Here is a 17282-nt window from a genome sequence, read left to right on the forward strand (position 1 = left end):
GGAACCAAATTTCGGACTATTTCTCTTTCGAAAGATTATTCCCTAAAAAAACAAATCTACACAATTTAGAAGTAACACGCATTTTTTAAATGTACCTGCGTGACATTAAAAAATGATCAAAAATTATTAGCAACCCTACTACAGAAACAACATTTTGAAAGACCTAAAAAAAAAAAGAGCTTTATTTGTCAACGTCGTAGCACTTGTGATTGTCGCTTGGTGATCTTCTATCCTGAGTTGCTGGGCTCGATCAGCTGACGATTTTTCGTATGACTTCGTTCCATCTTTGCAACATTCGAACACACTCTGGAGTTGTCTGCTCGTGGATGCATCTAAGAGTTACAGTCCTTGGTTGCCTGGTTGTCGTTCTTGCGTTTTGTGGATCAGCGTCACCTGCAACACACAAACAAGAAGCATTAGTAGCATTGGTAATTGTTACTTTCGTCGTAGTTGTTGTTGTTACTTTTGTTGTTGTTGTTGTCATCGTTGTTGTTGTCGTCGTCGTTGGTATCTGTTCATTTGCAAGCCATGTTTCAGTGTTTGGCTGCTTGCCTATGTCCGTCTGTCTGTCTGTCTGTCTGTCTGTCTGTCTGTCTGTCTGTCTGTCTGTCTGTACGGTGTCGCCACCGTGCGCAAATAGTTTTTAGTAATTCTTTCAAATTGTAAAAAAAATTAGAAAATTGTCAATATGTTGATGTCTTTCACTTGCAAAATACCCAAATAAAGAACTCCAAGTAAGCTGCCATACATTTTTGGCTCACGTAAGTGTAGCCTATGCGATCGTAACTTTGTCTGTCTGTGCGTGCGTGCGTGCGTGCGTGCGTCTGTGCGTGTGTATGTCTGTGGTAGAAACTCTAACATTTGAAGACGTCACATTACATTGACGTCACATTATGACGTAAGAGGGTTAGACGTCACGCGAAGGAAGTACTGAAAGTCTCGGTCATTATTATTTTGAGCGCGCCGAGACTAGTTGGCAGTCGTGTCCTTGTAAGTAGGCTACATGCAGACAGACAGATCTAGATCTAGTGTCTCGCTTTCTTGCACAGTTTCACCTATGCTCTTTCTGTGTGTGTGTGTGTGTGTGTGTGTGTGTGTGTGTGTGTGTGTGTGTGTGTGTGTGTGTGTGTGTGTGACGGAGTGATTGAGTTTGTGTTACTGTTTGTCGATTTCTTACGTGAGCCTTGATGGCTTCGCCTCTTGTTAATACAGCATACCAAAAGGTTACATTAACAAAACGGCTGTCAATGACAAAAAAATATTCTGAAGTAAAACAAAACGGGTTCGATATTGTAGCCTAACTCTGTCAATCTCAGCTGTTTGTGTTGTACAGCCAGATGTTCTTTTTTGTTGTTATATTTAGTCAGGTTTTGACTAAATATTTTAACATCGAGGGGGAATCGAAACGAGGGTCGTGGTGTATGTGTGTGTGTATGTGTGTGTGTATGTGTGTGTGTGTGTGTGTGTGCGTGCGTGCGTGTAGAGCGATTCAGACCAAACTACTGGACCGATCTTTATGAAATTTGACATGAGAGTTCCTGGGATTGATATCCCCATACGTTTTTTTCATTTTTTTGATAAATGTCTTTGATGACGTCATATCCGGCTTTTCATGAAAGTTGAGGCGGCACTGTCACGCCCTCATTTTTCAACCAAATTGGTTGAAATTTTGGTCAAGTAATCTTCGACGAAGCCCGGACTTCGGTATTGCATTTCAGCTTGGTGGCTTAAAAATTAATTAATGACTTTGGTCATTAAAAACCTGAAAATTGTAAAAAAAAATAAAAATTTATAAAACGATCCAAATTTACGTTTATCTTATTCTCCATCATTTGCTGATTCCAAAAACATATAAATATGTTATATTCGGATTAAAAACAAGCTCTGAAAATTAAATATATAAAAATTATTATCAAAATTAAATTGTCCAAATCAATTTAAAAACACTTTCATCTTATTCCTTGTCGGTTCCTGATTCCAAAAACATATAGATATGATATGTTTGGATTAAAAACACGCTCAGAAAGTTAAAACAAAGAGAGGTACAGAAAAGCGTGCTATCCTTCTTAGCGCAACTACTACCCCGCTCTTCTTGTCAATTTCACTGCCTTTGCCATGAGCGGTGGACTGACGATGCTACGAGTATACGGTCTTGCTGAAAAATGGCAGCTACTTGACTAAATATTGTATTTTCGCCTTACGCGACTTGTTTTGTTTGTTATCGCAATCACGCTATTGTGTGTCAAAGGCTCAGATTGAAGTGTAGTAATGGAACATGTCTGAAGGCCTTATTTCTAAGACGCAGTTTGTGTTCTCTTTCTCGGTTTTAACATTTGGTGAACGCACAGTGTTTAGTTTTAATTTTCTAAATGAAAGGCAGAGCATGGAATATATATCTACGTTACCGGGGTTTTTTTTAGCAACAGAGAAAGAACGAATATTCCAATTTGTGATACAAGTTTCGCCCACCGAAGCATAGTACGAAAACAAGGTCAAGACAGGTTAAAAGTATGTATATCTGTCTCCAATATTGACAAAAGGAAATCACAATCTCTACTGAGCATGCATTCTCCTAGTGTGGAAATACAAGAACTTTTTGCAAACTATATAATATTACACAGACAAAGAAGAAACTGGTATATCGACATACAAATAAAACATCAAAGTTGATCACAAAAACACACAGAAATATGCAACTGGCCTGTGTAACATGGATACTAATGTCTTTTGAAAAGGTGAATTCCATTACAAAAACAAAAAAAAACAAGGCATTGTAAAAAGCATTGCCTAACACCAACATGAAATCTGTGAAACAAAGTCTCATGTGTCCCCTAACTTACTAACTGTCAACTCACATTTCAATTGAAAATTCAAAAATGAATACAATCTTACCAAATTGAATGAATTTTGCTAATTATAGCTTCACACACACACACACACACACACACACACACACACACACACACACACACACACACACACACACACACACACACAATCACACACACACACACACACACACACACACACACTCACACTCACACACACACACACACACACACACACACACTCGCACGCGCACACACACACACACCACCTAAAATCATCTTAAGAAATTAGAACGGTTTTTGTTTTGTAATTTTTTTTAAATGATGGTAATTATGATATCTTAGTACTTACCATCTCTGAAGTAAGGAAAATACGAAGGACGTAGAATGACGCTTCGGATGATAGGAGTCATTAACGTCAGAGCTATCAGACATGTGCATACAGCTTTCCATGCCAACATGTTGCGAAGTCGAGGATTGTCGTTTGTTTCTGGTCAAAACTTGATTACTGTTGCACGATTTCAGACCGATTTACCAACTACGGAAGCGTGTCTCCTGAAAAAGTGTAGTTATCACTTTCTGCAGGCGTTTAACACTTTTGGCTTGCTTGTTTTCGGAAATTAAAACTGTTTCGTTTCCACCTTAAATCAGAGACCTATAGATTTACTTGTTTCAGTCTGACATATGAAAAAAGAACTACTGCAAGCTGTGAGCCCTGTAAAAGTTCCCTTAGTCTTAAAGAAAGTGTCTAGCATTTCCTGCCTTTTATAGCAGAGAGGTGGGTGTTGTTGTTGTTTTTTGTTAAATCAGCCGAAATTGTTAGAGATCCTCTTAATGACTATTGCCGTCTTTAGAATGCCAAATGCACTATCCACCCCCACACACTGGCGGGCATAATCGCTTGTACCCCCTTACCCCACACATCGCATTCACCCATTTACCCCTTAACTACCTGGCCACCCCTTTACGCCGTCCCCTTTGGTCTGGACTTTTTTTTAATGGGTCTGAAATTAATCGATGAAAATGGTGATCTATTTTGGTGACAGAAGGTCCAGTCATTATTGATGACATCACGGAGCTCACCATTTAAAGGTACATTGTTATCTGGGAACCCTAGTGTAAACCCTAGTGTAAACCCTAGTGTAAACCCTAGTGTAAACCAGAACAGGTCTGTCCGGGATTTTACATAATACTACTACTACTAATAATAATAATAATATGGGAGATTAATAATAATAATAATAATAATAATAATAATAATAATAATTGTCAGTAAGTACTGGTGTCACATGACTGATGTGAACCAGTTGATTGGCTAATGGCGATGCGCTAAAACTGTTAGCGCACTCTTGGAGTGCGCTAACTTTTCCACAGAGCGTATTCTTGCGCCCTTTGCCTAAGCAAGACTGTGCTCTCATCCTCAGAATTAATTAATGACATGTAGCTTATATTCTCCACAATACCAAATGACCATAAATTCCCTGCTTCTCAATTAAAGCAGAAGTGGGGTTTTTTCTGACAGATTGCATGTGCCTGTGCCAGTGCCAGTGATCTAAAAAAATAGAAGCCGCTGTGTTTCATCTCATTTTCGCCGACTTGCATAGATTCTTCTCATAATATGCCGTGTTAGTGGCATGTAGCTTATCATCCACATTTCCAAATGATGAGTTAGCATACAATTCCCAGCGGCTAACAGAAAACACAAGTGTTATTCCGATAACGTACCAGCTAGACCAGTTTGGAAGACTGACTCGATCGACTCTGTCATACGTAGCAGACTACACTGAAATACGACTGCATCAGTTCAGTAAATGAATCAATGGTTTCCGAATTATTATTTCAAGGCAAGAACAATCGTAATCGAAAACGTGTAGGGTTCAGAACGTTCTTACCATATAATTATAAGACTTATTACCAGCCTACCTGGCTCATTCGTGCAGACTCAGTGACAGTGCAGACTGCAGTGGTTCGATTGTTCTTGCCTAGCAGACGACATATTAAACCCCGCTCAGCAAATTAACATGTTGGGCAAATGTGAACGAAAAAACGATGGGGATATAATACGTGTAGGGTTCAGAGCATTCTTACCGTTCATATTTAGTATCAGACTCCCCGATGAGTGAAGATAGAACACGAGAAATATGCCACATTTGTTTTGAAAATGTGCGAACCGTCGAGTCCCGCTTTGAGTCAATTCAAACCGTCGAGTCCCGCTTTGAGTCAATTCAAGGGGAGTCACTCCGCATAGTCAATCCGTCGAAGCTCGACTGGAGGTTTCGAATCGCAAATAATGAAGAGCCTTTCTCCGAGTTCAAATGAGGTCTCTCTGAAAGATCATCACTGTTCAGATTAACGCTACACTGGAATTTACCAACAGAAATTAAAATGCGTGTGACGAAAGCACGACACACTTGAGACACCCCACACAAAAGTAGATCTTTACTGTGCACGACCTGACCACACAGTTATGCCTATTCAAATGCGCATTGCAAAATGTGCGTTTGGAATCTTCTTTTTTCTATGGCGGTACTGACAATATCGTTATTGAAACAATCCCAGTGCACTAAGGGATTTATAGAGCAAATCTCGAAAATAATTATTGAACTCAGCGCTATGCGCTTCGTTCAATAATGAATTTTCTCGATTTGCTCTATAAATCCCTTAGTGCACTGGGATGTCTCAATAACTTAAATAATAATAATAATAATAATAATAATAATAATAATAATAATAATAATAATAATAATAATAATAAGAAGAAGAATACTTTATTATCTCATAGAGAAATTCAGGCGTGGTACATAACAATAATACAAACAGAACATTGTTTTTACATAAGACATATAGCACTATATCACAGGGCAGGTTATAAACACACCTCCCACATACCTCTCTGGCCAATCCTTGCATTGTGCTTACGCATTCAGTCATGAACACATCCATGCCTCACTTACACATCGCACACATGGACATTCTTATACGCTCAACTTACCCATTCACACATGGACATTCGACCACGCTCCACTTACACATTCTTATACGCTCCACTTACACATTCACACATGGGCATTCTTATATGCTCCACTTACACATTCCCACATTGACATTCGACTACGCCCACTTACGCATTCCCACATCAAGGGCGGATCTGGGGGGGGGGGGTTACACGGGTTACGTAACCCCCCCCCCCCCCCCCCCACCCCCGATGAAATGAAAGTTTTACGCCCTCACGGCAAAGCCATCAGGGGCATGTTACACGGGAAAACCCGGCTTTGTATGAAAATAAAAAAATTAAAATGCGGGGGGGGGGGGGGGGGGATGTAGACAGCTGGCTCCGGCTGCTAGAGGAGACCTGAAATGGGCTAGGGACCGGGTTGGGTCGTCTTGGGTCAGTGCTGAAATGGTTACTTTTTTGGCTGTTGGCCGAACGGACACCCGGGCTTCATAGACTGAAACAAAATATAGTTCCACAACTTTTAGGCTTGGGTTGATTGCCCATGGTGGATTTCCAATGATTTGTTTCCACATCCCATGACAAATTCTCTTTACTTTGGTCATTCCATATATACTTTACAGCTCCGTCCATCCATGGTATTGCGTGATATTTTGTCTCGACGGGGTGAAAGAATATAATGACGTCACTCTCGGCAGAGCCTCGAGTGACGTCATCATATTCATTGATCCAGTCTCGACAAAATATCAGGCGATACCATGGATGGACGGAGCTGTAACTTATACATACATGATAAAGAAGGATTCTTTGTGCCCGGCTACGTGCTACAGTTGGAGATGGAAGTTCACCAAAAATTGGGACCATACTAACAAAAATACGGTGGGTGCAACAGTCGCCCCCATTTTTTCAGCAAACGCCACCCAAGGCCGTTTTGGACGGGTAGAAATTCCGTAGTTTCCAAGTCTATGGATAAAGCTCGCGTAAGAAGAATACGTCACGGTCGAAAGTCTTTGACGTCAATTAATGCATCATGACGTCATGCCTCCCTGAAGTCTTTCTCTCTCGCGCAGTGTGTGTGTTTGTGTTCATTTTGTGCACATGTGTTAGTGTTACTGTTTGTGTGTGTGTGTGTGTGTGTGTGTGTGTGTGTGTGTGTGTGTGTGTGTGTGTGTGTGTGCACGCGTGCATGAGTCTGTACTCGTGTGTGTGTAAATGTGTGTGTGGGTATAAGTGTATGTGTGTGCGTGTATGTGTGTTTGTTTGTAAAGGTGTGTATGTCCGTCTGTCCATATGTGCGAATGGGTGTGTGTTTTGTGTGTATGAAGTTTTTTGTGAGAGTGAGTGAGTGCGTGTTAGTGAGTGTGTGTATGTGTGTGTGTGTGACTTGGGGTGTGTGTGTGTGTGTGCGTGGGTGTGTGTGTGTGGGTGTGTGTGTGTTTGAGAGAGAGAGAGAGTGTGTGTGTGTGTGTGTGTGTGTGTGAATGTGTGTGTGCATGAGTTTGTGTGTATGTTTGTGTGTGTATGAGTGTGTATATGTGTTTGTAAAGGTGTGTGTGTCCGACTGTCTATGTGCGTATTTGTTTGTGCGTATGTACAGTGTGTGTGTGTGTGTGTGTGTGTGTGTGTGTGTGTGTGTGTGTGTGTGTGTGTGTGTGTGTCTGTTTGTATAAGAGAGAAAGAGAGAGAGAAAGAGAGAGAGAGAGAGTGGGTGGGTGTGTGTATGTGTGTGTGTGCGTAAGTGTATGTGTGTGTGTATGTGTGTTTGTTTGCAAAGGTGTTTATGTCCGTCTGTCTAGTATATGTGCGAATGGGGGTGTGTTTTGTGTGTGAGAGAGTGAGTGAGTGCGTGTGAGTGAGTGTGTATGTGTGTACGTGTGTGACTTGGGGTGTGTGTGTGTGTGTGTGTATGTGTGTGTTTGTGCGTGTGCGTGTGTGTGTGTGTGTGTGTGTGTGTGTGTGTGTGTGTTCGTGTGTGTGTGTGTTTGAGAGAGAGAAAGAGAGAGAGTAAGAGAGAGGTTTGTCTTTCGCTGGGGTATGCAGTGCCTTGGCGTTGCACATCTACTTAATTTATTAAATCAAATTAATTTAACTTACAAAATGAATTCGTTACGTAATAAATTTATCAATCATTCTAACTCTGCCTAAGAAGCCGCTAGATATCGTAGATGTTGTGTGTGTCATGGGAGAAAGGTGCTCTTATCTGTGCAAAAGCCTGGGCATGCCTGCAGGGGTGTGCAAGACTGTATGCGTCACAGGCACTCGTCACGATCGGGTCGGTATCAAACTCAAAGTGGGCGGGGCCTGTGCGCTCTCAAGACTACTACTATAAACCATAAGAAAAGACCCCCCGTCCATCACCGTAAGTGACAGCCAAGACATAGGCCCCGCCCACCTCGTGACGAGTGCCTGTGGTATGCGTTAACCAAGGTAGCTTTAGACTGTTTAGGCCATGATGTCATATACCACGTGACCGGACATTCTCACCATAAATAGATGACCATTTCCTTTAATGACGTCTCTAAGTACAGATCAAAATGCGGTTAGTTTTCACAGCCAAATTAATCCCAGCGAAGCTGGAGGTATCCCACGAACGCATTTTCATACCGATAATACATGATAAAGAAGGATTCTTTGTGCCCGGCTACGGGCTACAGTTGAAGATGGAAGTTCACCAAAAATTGGGACCATACTAACAAAAATACGGTGGGTGCAATAGGCGCCCCCATTTTTTGAGCAAACGCCACCCAAGGCAGCTTTGGACGGGTAGAAATTCTGTAGTTTCCAAGACTTGGTGTGTGTGGTTGTTCAAGACTATGGATAAAGCTCGCGTAAGAAGATTACGTCACGGTCAAAAGTCTTTGACGTCAATTAATGCATCATGACGTCATGCCTCCCTGTAGTCTTTTTCTCTCGCGCGGTGTGTGTGTGTGTGTGTGTGTGTGTGTGTGTGTGTGTGTGTGTTCATTTTGTGCACATGTGTTAGTGTTAGTGTTAGTGTGTGTGTGTGTGTATATATGTGTGTGTGTGTGTGTGCGTGCATGAGTCTGTACTCGTGTGTGTGTATGTGTGTGTGTGTGTGTGTGTGTGTGTGTGTGTGTGTGTGTGTGTGTGTGTGTGTGTGTGTGTGTGTGTAGAAAGACAGAGAGAGGGAGAAAGAGTGTGTGTGTGTGTGAATGTGTGTGTGCATGAGTTTGTGTGTTTGTTTGTTAAAGTGTAACTAAACAGACATTTTGAAGTGTCAGCTTTACTGAATTGCTTTATGTTTTGTCCAAGTATAGACCTGTAGAAGCGATACTGGACGATTTTTCCAACGTTTACTGTGTTTTCTGATTTACTACGATTTTTTAAAAGTGTTGAACCCATTTCAGATTTACCTGCTTATCTGTTCTTGATTTGATACTTCCAAAGAACAAGTGGTACTTTGAGTTCCGGTTTTATGTTTTAACCAATCAGAATTTGGTTCCTAAATAAAATCGTCTGCTGTCTGTCCCAGCAGAGTCGGCAACAAGCACTGCTTGCCACATGTGTGATGTTACCAACAGAAATAGCCATAAATTGGGCAAGGTAGCAATGTAAATGAATTGGATCTAACTAATGTGCTTGTACTGCATCTCTGGCCTTTGAATTCACTCCAAATGTACTGGCTCAGCGTGAGAGGCAACATCCTGTCGAAGTCGTAAGCACGAGGCTGACTGGGAGATTATTATTCGAAGAGCATGCTGAAACGGATTGTAAGTACACTATTTTACATGTTCTCGACATTTCTGTTGATCTTTCCTTAACTTTAATTGTTTCCTTGATTTAAAACCCTAGGGCTTGTATTTTCAGTTGTGATACTAAGCACGTATCTTTACCACAGTAGTTGATCACTTCACACTTGAATTTTGGAATGATGAAGTGGAATTATTTCTGGATCAAATTTATTCCTTGTTCCCCCCTCTCGATTCCTTTTTTCGCCACATATGTATTGTCGTGTAAGGGGGTAGATGCGTGTACTGGCTGAATTTTTTACTTCGGTCAGATACAGATGATTGGAAAAAAAACTTGTCAAGGATTTCAGAATTTAATAGATCTGTTCGAAGTTTTTACGGGATGGGTCCTGTTACAATACAGACTGAATGTGCGCAAGATTAACTTTTGATTAAACATACACACACAAATGAATCTCTTGATTTTGTTATACGGCGAATGTCCAGTTTCCACCACCACGTCTGTGGTATGTTTTTATACTGTTTGATTGAATAGACTGACGTGCATTCTCTCGCAAATGTGCGCGCGTGTGTGTTTGTCTGTGCCTCAGACTTATTAATCAAAGATGATGTTGCACATTGCAGATCTATGCGACAGGAGCAAGTGGACAGCTACATTTGTCTGAGCGAAGATCCAACGGTAACCAAGCTCTTTTAGCCGAAGACAGCGAGCCTGGGTGCATGCAAGCTTCTATCATGTTCGTGTGAGTGCTGCAGGGCTATTAGACGACTTTTCATTATTCTTGATTTGGAGATCCATGCAGGGTATTAGAAAGTGCAGAATATACACGTTTGAACAAATACGATGTGTGTTTGCTCTGAAAAAAAGAAAAAACGCAACAAACAAACATTTGTTTAAAGTATCACAAATGTTTTATTACCTGTATCTGCATGTTTTGATAATGATGAAGGGTAAATTTCTTTGACGTGTGCTTTTGTTTTAACCACACTGATAACGAATGATAGAAACACAGACACACTTAATAACATATCCACAAAAATTGTAACAATAAATGTAAGCTGAACAATGCCTGCAACACATTTCAGGCCTCAGAAGGAAGTAATTATGAGATTCAGACAGAGAGAGAAAGCCCAACACGAAACCAGTTGTGACATTTTTTATTTCATTATGTAATATTAAAAACACGACAACAACGTATTTCCTGTACTTAGTTTCGTGCAATTATGGATTGCAAAGTATGTCTAATTGAGTGGCATAAAGAGGCACAGTTGCATGAAAAACCAACTCGGATCTTGACTAGGATCAGGATTTTACATGGACACAACCTAGAATTTAACATCCTGGGGGGAGGGGGGTACTGCGCCTTTCACATCAAGATGTAAAGATCTATTTTAAATAATACTTATTGGAAAGGAACAAAATCAAACAAACTACAACAATCGTTCTGAGGGGAGAGAATTACCTCTTCCGAAGAAATTACCTCCCTTGCTTTTCTTGTCGTGACTTAGGTAGAGTAAAGTGAATAGAAAGTGAATCAGTCAGTAACAAAAAAAACCACAACATTTCTTAAGATCAATGAGGAGTCTTGAAGTATTTGTCAATGTTAATCTTGTATGCATAACAAACAATATATTACGGATTGATAATTAAAGAAAATCGTCTCTTCTACAGGGTTGACCCCCCTAAAAAGGACACCCACAACCATGCAAATTACTTCTGCATCTGTTGAACCAATTATTTTATATGTGGTATTCATTAACTTCAGTGTATGTTCTGCCTTTCCAGTAAGTGGCAATTTTGTAAATTGAATGGTCTGACTTTTGTGCAATTTTAATTTTTTTCTCCAAATTCGGGGGTCGACTAAACAGAACGAGTTTTGACATTGAGCGGTAGCCATTTTTACCTAATTTAAACCCTTCAGGCTTTTACCTTTTTGATTATTTTGAATGTCTGAGTATGTAAAAACATCCCCTTCAACCCCCAGGCTATCGATGACCTGAAGAAAGCATGCAGTTACAGCTAGGTTCAGGGCAATCCTCAGACACGAAAGCGTTGGTGTCATTGGTGATGCAAAAGTTAGATAATTTAACCTACAAATTTGCCACTTTGTGAACTGCACATGCATAAAATCAAGTTTAAGTATGCTGAATATGAAGTTATCCAGTCCATTGGTGTAGAAGTTATAGCATTTCTGTCAGTTAACAGTATTTAAAATCTCTAAAGTAAAATCTGACATATTCGAAAGTTTTGCAGACAATTTTTACGATATTCTCCTAAGCTTCTCCACTTCTCAGCCCTGTCTTGGAAATGAATTCGAATAAGGCAGTCAAAATAACTTAGTTTGGAGCACCCATCAATCAGAATAAGCATTAACTTTTGACACAGGAAATATCTTCTACCGAAAGCTCTCCTGGTTTTATTCTACATTTTTCCTGCATAATGGTAACAAATTTAATGATAAATCTAAACAACGAAGTGACTGTGGTAAGATGAACAAAGTTAAAAAACAGAGGATTACTGTAAATGGTTTACGAATCGAAATCTAAACAAGTTTTAATGATAAGTAAAATGATAAAAAAAATCAAATAAAAAAAAGCTAACGTCCTCGCATTTGTCCAGAATTATTCCATGTTTAACATGGGAACAGAGGGATAATTGGTCTAAAGAATTTTTAAAAAGGAGGGTTAGGGTAACCCTCTTTGGACTATCTGTATGCAATGCCCGCTATAGGTGAAAGACTTTTGTGGAAGCCATGGAAGAATGCATCGCTGTTGTGCTGGTTCAGCTTGAGGTCCTGTCCTAGCGAATATCCTGCACACACAAAAACACGACTTTTTAAGTCACTTATGTTGCATTCCGTGACATAGCTTTGTTAAAACCGTGTGCCTGATAATAATGACAGATTTTGTTGATATACATTTTTTTTAAAACACCCCATATAATATTGTTTGACAATCTCTTTCAACATAGTTTACGAATCACCAATGTGTATACAAACGCAAATAACCCACAGGTCAATAAATTACTTTCCAGACAGAGAGAGAGAGAGAGAGAGAGAGAGAGAGAGAGAGAGAGAGAGAGAGAGAGAGAGAGAGAGAGAGAGAGAGAGAGAGAGAGAGAGAGAGAGAGATTAAAACTAGAAAATGTGTGCTATATAAAACAAGGATAATCACTGTCAAATCTTTGCTTGTACCTGCATGGTGTTTACTGCGCTATATACACAACCTGTTTTATTTCATTTATTTAATTTTTTTTTATTTTTTTTTTTTTTTTGGGGGGGGGGGGGATGTTTTGTGATGAGGGTTTTTTCAAAGCCTTTACTGCTTTAGTCATTGAATCCACCCGACTTCGATTTATTGTTCAGTGATGGGTAATTGTGTGACCAACTATGTAAGCTAGTGATTGTTCTGGCTTCATACAATGACATTGCATTAATTTTATGACAATACCAACAACCATGCAAAACAAATATCCCCCCTCATACTAAGGGGGGATAATCAATAAAAACACAAGGCTTATGATCAGTCAAGTTCATTTTTATTAGACTGATAAAAAGATATATAGGTAAAAGTTTGGCATGATATGGGCACGGATTGGCGGAAGATAAGCATGACAACCTGTTTTATTTCATTTATTTAATTTTTTTTTTTTTTTGGGGGGGGGGGGGGGGTGTTTTGTGATGAGGGTTTTTTCAAAGCCTTTAATGCTTTAGTCATTGAATCCACCCGACTTCGATTTATTGTTCAGTGATGGGTAATTGTGTGACCAACTATGTAAGTTAGTGATTGTTCTGGCTTCATACAATGACATTGCATTAATTTTATAAGTGAATGTGTGTGTGTTTCAGGCAAAAGCTGATATTACAGTCCTAGTTGTATGCAGTACCTCTGCTTCTTCGTTCAGGAATCAAAGTATACAATCTAAACCGATTATTTTGTTCAATAATGTTCAGCTTACCATCCCGAAGAAGGCAGTAACGTGCCGAGATATTGATTATAGATATTAACGTACCTAACCTGGTTACTGGTGTGTTTTCTTTTTATTTCAATAATGTAAATGTGTGACAACTTGCAGGGTACTTGATGTTCAGAGCAATTTTTCTGGCAAAAGACCTTTTATGGATCAAAGAAAACTTTTGTCATGGTGCACAAGTCAATCAATTTGGTTCATAAATAATTTGTGCTGCATTTTCCCTGGTTCCAAAACGTAGTATGTATTACCACATGTCCTTACCTGTCATTGGCATCACATGATTCTCTGCAAGCAGTCTTTTGTGGAAATACGTCATTTAACACTTGCACTTATAGTAGGTGGCTGTGGAACGGTAGACATGCAACGACAACGAACAACAAAAGACAAAGTGTGGAGTACACTCATTTTTCTTAACATACGCTAAGTTTCTTTGAGAATGCTCCAAGTGAAAATCAGGGGTTCCTAGGCCTGATATCACAATTAAACAGCTTCTTCTCAGAATCAGGAGGGAAAAAACTGTTATATGGCGAGATGTCGTGACAAGAACAGACAGCAGCAGCAGCAACAACAACATTGCTAAATCGTCGCTTTAACAAAATTTCATGTTTAGCATCGCAGACAAAGCACGGCTACTGATCCGACCAAAGCCACACTTCATGCACGATGGGCACATTGTTATGGCCAGCTTGTTAACGTGCGCATTGTGTATGTTTTACATAGAATTGAATGTGTTTGTCGTTGTGTCTGTCATCTATCCTAGTCGTTTGATTTAGAATAAAGCAAACTTATTACAATGACGATTTTCTTCGGTTTTTGATGAAGGATTGGCATCAAGACTTTTCCTATTTTCCAACTCTGCCACCATACACTGGCCGTTCAGGTCTGCATGTCGACCACATGGTGTGTGATCAGATTTTTCGGACATGTTCACAATGCTTACATGACCACCAAATGGAAAATCAGTTGGTATTTGTTATGTTTTTGTGTTAGCACAATCTTCATACAAGTAAACAGAAACAGTTTTGTTGCAAACAGAGCCTTCATAAGAAAAAATGCTTCTAAGTCAAAATACATACCCCCTTTTTCGTATTGCGTAAAATATACCCATAAATTCTGGACATCATATTTTTATTTTTTTTCACAACAATGAAACCAAACTTTGGCATATGTTTTAGCAATATATTCACAATAAAACCTATGAGTTTGAAGGCTGCATTCTTGTTTTGTTTATTTTTGAGAATTTTTTTGCAAACCCATGCAAATGGCCAGTTTCTGGGGAGAGACTGGGGAGATAATGGCCAGTATAGAAAGAGTTAATAAGTAAACTAATGTCAGAAGTAGGTATTTACCTTGTTTGCCTTCGCGTTCTTGATAGCCCGCTGCAGCATTTGGTTCCATGTCTTTTGAGCGCCAACATTTGAGCGCCAACTTTTGAGCGCGAACATTTGAGCGCCGCAACATTACAGCGCCGCACATTACAGCGCCGCACATTACGGCGCCGCACATTACAACGACGCACATTTGAGCGCCGGGTCGAGTATATGTATCACGAAAGACGTGAGTGTGTGCTTAGAGTTATTGTAGTCTGCAGCATAAGATAAGATACGCGCCTTATAAATAACCTTATTATTATTATTATTATTATTATTATTATTATTATTATTATTATTATATGGGATGTCACACGTACGGAATAGGCGATGTGAACTGTTGTCGCACAGCTAAGGAGCAGAGTACGCTCGAAATCGCCCCCATGCATGGTAAAAGTCTTGTTGACCCTTGTCAAATTTCAAGGTCACGGCTGGGTCACATGGAGATAAAAAAACGGAAGAAAAATATTTTTTCAGAGATTTTTGAAGCTAGAACCTTGAAACTTCAAACAACGCTTTTGCTTCATCATCATTCGACAAGGAAACTTTCAGGTTGATCTTTGAGAAATTTGAAGGTCATAGGAAGGTCTCGTGTTGGTAAAAAAAATACACACTGAAATTAACCTTTTTCTCATAATTATTCAAAGCAAGTTCACACACTTTTAGGCTTAATAGCCTCCATACACGGTGGAAGTCTGGTTTGACCTTTGTCTAATCTCAAGGTCACGTATGGGCCAATATTTTTTTTAAATTATCACTTTTTGACTCGCATGCGAAGCAAAGGTGAGTCTATGTACTCACCCGAGTCGTCCGTCCGGACGTCCGGACGTCCGGACGTCCGGACGTCCGGACGTCCGGAAAACTTTAACGTTGGATATTTCTTGGACACTATTCAGTCTATCAGTACCAAATTTGGCAAGATGGTGTATGATGACAAGGCCCCAAAAAACATACATAGCATCTTGACCTTGCTTCAAGGTCAAGGTCGCAGGGGCCATAAATGTTGCCTAAAAAACAGCTATTTTTCACATTTTTCCCATTTTCTCTGAAGTTTTTGAGATTGAATACCTCACCTACATATGATATATAGGGCAAAGTAAGCCCCATCTTTTGATACCAGTTTGGTTTACCTTGCTTCAAGGTCAAGGTCACAGGAGCTCTTCAAAGTTGGATTGTATACATATTTTGAAGTGACCTTGACCCTGAACTATGGAAGATAACTGTTTCAAACTTAAAAATTATGTGGGGCACATGTTATGCTTTCATCATGAGACACATTTGGTCACATATGATCAAGGTCAAGGTCACTTTGACCCTTATGAAATGTGACCAAAATAAGGTAGTGAACCACTAAAAGTGACCATATCTCATGGTAGAAAGAGCCAATAAGCACCATTGTACTTCCTATGTCTTGAATTAACAGCTTTGTGTTGCATGACCTTGGATGACCTTGACCTTGGGTCAAGGTCACATGTATTTTGGTAGGAAAAATGTGTAAAGCAGTTCTTAGTGTATGATGTCATTGCTAGGTTTAGTTACCCTAAAGGTCGAGGTCAAGCATGTGAGTCGTATGGGCTTTGCCCTTCTTGTTTTCCGTTGTTTTTAAAGGGAGAGCCTACGAATATCATAAACGCCGTAGCTCAATGATTCTCCGACACAAAGAAGTTCAGAAAGATCCTTGTCAAATGTGAAGGTCACAGCAGGGTCTCGTACGGGTAAAAAACAAACAAACAGACACTAATCCTTTTCACAGCTTTGTGGTAAGCTAGAAACTTGAAACTTTACACACATTCAGGGCTTGATAACGTTTTGACACGGTGAAAATCTGGTTGACCCTTGTCAAATCTCAAGGTCACAGCCGTGTCGCTCATGGGTTAAAAAACCAGACTGTTATCCATGTGTGTTACAGACTACACCATAAACACCATCACACATAAACAAACAAACACGCAAAATAACGGATCAAATAACGACTATTCAGAAAACAGCACACAATGACACCTACGGCGCTCAAATGTCCGGCGCTGTAAAGTGCGGCGCTGAAATGTCGCGGCGCTCAAATGTGCGGCGCTCAAAAGTGCGGCGCTAAAATGTGCGGCGCTAAAATGTTGGCGCTCAAATGTTGGCGCTCAAAAGTCGTGTCACCGCAGCATTTGTATCACTTCCCTTGACATTCAAAACGCCAATGTATTTCTGAAAGGAAAATAAAGATATTGACCGAAACATCACACAAGTGGTATATCATGCTAGGTTTTGTTTACAGCGCCTGTTCTACGACCACATCTGATTGTAATTTAAACAAGAAGGGCAAAGCCCATACGACTCACATGCTTTACACATTTTTCCTACCAAAATACATGTGACCTTGACCCAAGGTCAAGGTCATCCAAGGTCATGCAACACAAAGCTGTTAATTCAAGACATAGGAAGTACAATGGTGCTTATTGG

The 17282-nt window shown here is 40.0% G+C and overlaps 1 long non-coding RNA gene across 1 annotated transcript; it reads left to right on the forward strand.

Annotated features, from left to right (window-relative positions):
- Nucleotides 1-8987: 8987 nt before the first annotated feature.
- LOC138971821 (uncharacterized) lies at nt 8988-14454 on the forward strand. The gene is made up of 2 exons (XR_011457387.1): nt 8988-10234; nt 13340-14454. It is a non-coding gene; the product is annotated as an uncharacterized lncRNA (long non-coding RNA).
- The last annotated feature ends 2828 nt before the right edge of the window (nt 14455-17282 follow it).

Source organism: Littorina saxatilis, linkage group LG7 (assembly GCF_037325665.1).
Source record: "Littorina saxatilis isolate snail1 linkage group LG7, US_GU_Lsax_2.0, whole genome shotgun sequence".
Lineage (NCBI taxonomy): Eukaryota > Metazoa > Mollusca > Gastropoda > Littorinimorpha > Littorinidae > Littorina > Littorina saxatilis.